The 5,041-nt window shown below is 38.2% G+C and overlaps 1 pseudogene; it reads left to right on the top strand.

Moving 5' to 3' along the window:
• Positions 1–812: 812 nt before the first annotated feature.
• Positions 813–4,688, top strand: LOC123402464 (annotated as a pseudogene).
• Positions 4,689–5,041: the final 353 nt, after the last annotated feature.

Raw genomic sequence — 5,041 nt, 5'->3', positions numbered from 1 at the left:
GGGTTGTTGGACTACGGTAGCCATCTCCATTTTCTCATCCACCAATATCCAATGTCCCAAAGCTAAGCAAACCATAGTGGCACACAAGACTCGCTTCATGGGTTTGGCCCAATCACCAGTTGTGTTTATAACGCATAAGGGTAAAAGAAAAAAAAGAAAAATAAATAGAACACATAAAAACTAAGAAAGTAAATTCTATACAAGAAACGAAAAACTAGTTCAGGAAAGATTTGCATACAATTAAAAATGGTTCGTCAGTTCGCTCGTTGTTTGTGTAGGTGTTTCCTCTTCTAATTGATGGAGTTAGCCTCATATATGAAATTTCGTAACAGCGAGGATAGAGAGAAAAGTGTCGGCTTCGTAAGAGATTCATCCCAAATAATTAGGAAGTTTTGAATATAATCATTTTTAAAGTAAAAGAGAAAATAATAGAATGTTTGCTTTAAATTCCAAGAAAATTCATCGATGCGTAATATGTAAATCCTGAAAAATAAGATCAAAGTATCAAATGAAAATTAAGTCCCATGGTCACCATTACGGCACCATTATATGAATGGTTTGAAAAGTTTCCCCGTATTTTTTATGCACGATCTTTCAGTGATACAACCCCAAACACACTCCTATTCCACCTGTTATAGTAGAAAATTTGGTTACTACCATTTGTAATGACAAAAATGAATTTAAATTGCCACTTGTTATGCCACATTTGACCTTGTCGGGCGGGCCTCACGCGCGAATAGCAAAAAGTTTAGCGCCAATAAGTGGCCCAACCCGCGAAGCTTTTTCCCAAAATCGCAGAAACGCTGGAACCCATGCTCCATTCATCCTCGCGCACCAAATCCCTAGATTCTTTCGTTCCCCACGTCCCCCACCTCCGCCCCATCCCGCCCGGGACTACCGGCGGTCGATTCCCACACCGTCCCGCCGACGCCCCACGCCGCCTTGCCTCTGCAACGTCACCCGATGCCGTACTGCCCCTACGGCGCCCCCAACGCTGTCCTACCTCTCCACCGCCGGCTACACGCCCTCGTGCTCTCTCTCCTGGTGGCCGCCTCAATCGAGTGAAGCTGTCGCCAGACTCCCTGGCCTTAATTCCCGCATCTCTACCATCCACCTCCCAAAGACACTTGCAGCGGCGACGAAGATTGGATCGAGGACGCGTGCGGCTGGTCAAGCGCATCCCTCTGTGTTTGGCTGGGCAAGGGGACCGATGCGGCTGAAGTACAAGTCCTACCTCCATATTTTTGTCTCTCTTTGCGCTCCTTATTATGCTTACATTCTGTATGAATTGAGAGATGAACACCAAGTGGTTTGTTATTAAGCCCCACCCAATCTCTGGTTGTCCGATACTGATAAAGGTTTTTTTGTTTCACAATACTTGGATAAAAATCTGAGGTAGAGTTTCATTTATTTTCTTTGCATGCTGTGAGCCAAAATAGTCATGTTCTTCGATTTCATTTAGTAATCATCCTAGGGGAGACCATTGCCTTCTCCACATAACATTCAGGTCAGATTTGGTGGTGTGATAACCAACGGAATTTGTTACCTGTTCTGCGAGCATAGACTATGTAACCAATGGAGTATTATATATACCTGGGAAGGGGTAACACTGGTCATTACAATTGCTCACTTCAACAATTACTCTAATAGATGTCGAACTATATTGCAGTGGTAAAAAATGAGGCTATGCAAGCTGCAGTCAGATCGTCATTTGGGTACTTGCAGGTATTAACTCAACTGGCTCCCACCTTCACCGTAAGCGAGGTGATTGCCGGCAAACCAACTGAATCTTCTTCAGATGGAGCGAATGCCGGATGTTTATCATTGCTTTACACTTTACACTCGTGATGTTGGTCTTGGCAGGAAGCCCGCATCGGCAAACTTCATCAGGGCCAAGAACTCATGGAGCTTCAGATCTCTATCAAACCTAACTGTAATGAAATACGGTGAGTGGAAACTCCAAAATCATTATTTGGCTTTTCCATCTGGTGTTGACATAAGTGCAGGTCTTCAATCTCTGTTATCTTCCGATGTTAGTGTTATTGGGCTTGTCCTTGGTTCCTTCAGGTGCGCCCATTCCTGTCTGCTGCTTGTTCGAGCAGGAGTAGCCCCATCGCCGGCATCACAAGATGAGTTGCAGGTAGGTTAGAAGCAGTTTCTATCATAGATGACGGGCTCTGATTCATTATGCATGTCATAGATGCATGTTAATATATGTTTGTATAGTCTATAGAGGCGTGTGTTAGACGTACTTTGTATGTCTGAGTAGTACAAAGCCTGTAATCAATCCAGCGGTTCAGTGTGTGTGCATAGTGTGACCTATATAGTAAGAACCGTTGAATCTTATGGTTAGCTAGCGAACTATTGCGTACATTGATTCATTCCTATTCGATTAAAATAGATGGAGTTTGCTTTGGACAGGATCATGCCAAAGAGGATTTGGTATCTCTCCTCGTCGTCATTGTCGCTCCATTCTGTAAATTTCTCGCGTTGGAACGGGCCAAGATGGCAAATCGTGATCGGTGAGCTAGGACGTCAGATGGTTAGTATTGATTGACACTAAGAATTATCCTAGCAGCAAAGCCAATTTTTTGTCCGCTGATTTGACATTTAAGGTAGTGATCTTATTTGTACAATGTACAATGCCAGATTGTTTAGTTTCTATGACTAGATAAAAATCTATAAGGTGAAATATTAAGGCCTGTTTTGGTGTCAATATTAGAAGAAAGAGCCGTCGTGTTTTCAATAAGAATGCAAAAATTAAGGTGTGTCTTGATGTTCTGACAACATAATTTAGTATATTTGAGGTAATTCCATGCTACAAATATTCTCTGGTAAAACCTACATTTCTATTGTTATAGTCGCTACTCATGTCATAATATTATGGTTAATTGTAATTGGGCTTATGAGCACTACAAACTAGATGATCTACTAATCTGTGTAGTTTGAATGTTTCCAGTTGTGCCACTCAATTTATTAAAAAATTGTAGGTGAACTAACATCTTCTGTAATGTGTATTACATGTCAGTTCTATAAAACTTGGCCATTTGTCCTAGAAAACTAATCATCTGTTTCTTTCCTAACAAGCTTCCTATCAATGAATTTCTAGACAGTTGAGATCAGATATGGTTATATTAATATATTTGTCTTTTAGAAGTTAGAAACATAATTAATGTTGTCTTGCATGTAAGTACTATGCATCATTGCATTTTTTGTAGTTTCATATTTCTGTTATACATCCACATTCAGGTCCACTCACATATATTTTCTAAGATCAAGGATATAAAATATAGAATCCTCCAATCCTAGACAATGTTTCTTGTTAGGGGAAAAGTCAAAATGTTGGACAAAGTATATTGGATTACAAAGCTATCCAAGCTGCCGTATCTAATTAGAATGAGCAGCAAGAGGAAGTAGCAAGTATGTCAACCCTCCTACTCTATATTGCATTTTTCTATTTAGATTGCACAAATCCATGTATTACGTATATAGTTTGAATTCTTAGTTTCAGTCCTGCAAACATTTTTCCTTACTTGCGTACGTCAGATGTGAGTCTAATTTGTGAGTAATCATTGGAGACAAAACAAAAGCAACCTATGGAAAAGTTTTTTTCAGTCAAGATGCCCATCTATCTATCATGCTATCACTTTAGGTGCCTACTATTGTTGTGTCATTACATCGATTGATGGAACAAAAAAGGTTTTTCTTACTAATCCTAATTACATTTCTCCATTCCTTGACAAGACGAGCAATGGAAAATAAGTGCTTTCATTTTGTCATGAAGGATTGGGAGCAGCTAAAGATGCTTCCACTATGGGATCTATGACAATCAATGAGCAGAGTTATATTTTCATGTTGTCCTTCCATATATCTAAGTTCATTTTTATGTCCATGTCCAAAAATAACAAAACAATCAATATGAAAACCTATAACTTTACCTTTGGCTGCTTTTGTATTATAAGTATTATTCAACAAGTGTGTACATTTTTCTAAATTCACCTACTCACATAGTATTCAAAATATCTAGATATATATGCCAATATTGTGCAGAACATTGTATCAAAAAAGTATATGTGCATGTCTATATAACATCTTGAATTTTAGGGTAAACAATTGAAGAATCATTAGCCCTTGCAGGTGCATGGGGTGACAACTAGTGTTCCTAATTAAAGGTGTTACTTATGTGCATCTTAATCAATACATACACTTGGAGGTTTTATTTTCGTAAATTGTGTGTGTATTGTTCTCCACTGTTGTGCACATGAACTTGTTATTGTCCAGAGTATTCCAAGAAAAGCATGGTTCATCCTTCTAGTTTATGATATTTCTACTTTTCATTGCATTTTCACAGGTTCATTTGTGTATTTGTGTTGCTCTAACATGAGATATTATCATGAAGTGAAGCACTGTTGGTTTGATGGAAATTTCGAGGAGGTGGCAGAAGTAGTGGTTGTAATTGCAGAAATCAAATAAATATGTGGAGTGGACAATTATGAGGCAGAGAAGCTAATATTCCTTCAAAATGTGGAAAATATTGGTGCATACGATGTAGATTTGATATGCAAGATGATGTATCTGTTGTACTTTGTTTGATACAATTACTAAGATTGATTTTTTTTTTTCCTGTGTAAATCTATGTTCAAATCTGATTCTATCGTCAATAGTATACTTATGTTGTTTTGACTGTAGAATCAATCTTATTTTAATGTGTACGTGTCTCTGTATGTGGATATAGTCTTTGGAATATCCTTATGAATTGCAAGAACTTATTTGAGACGTGCCTCTTCCTCATTTCCTTACTTGAGAAAAATTAAACAATGATCAACTTATATTCAGCAAATGCAAAATGATGGTTATTTATGTTAATAAATGTGTTGCTAGAGGTTAAACAATACGTTACCAAATATGTTACGGTAGCTAGAAAAGGTGTTACTTCCGATGTTACTATATTTGTGAAAATGTGTTACTACCGTGTTGCTATAGGTATTAAAGTGTGTTACTGGCATATTTAGTGACATATATGGTACATGTTACTACAAAA

Source organism: Hordeum vulgare, chromosome 6H, assembly GCF_904849725.1.
Source record: "Hordeum vulgare subsp. vulgare chromosome 6H, MorexV3_pseudomolecules_assembly, whole genome shotgun sequence".
Lineage (NCBI taxonomy): Eukaryota > Viridiplantae > Streptophyta > Magnoliopsida > Poales > Poaceae > Hordeum > Hordeum vulgare.
Note: the sequence above shows the minus strand (reverse complement) of the source record. Positions and strands in the feature narration are given on the sequence as shown.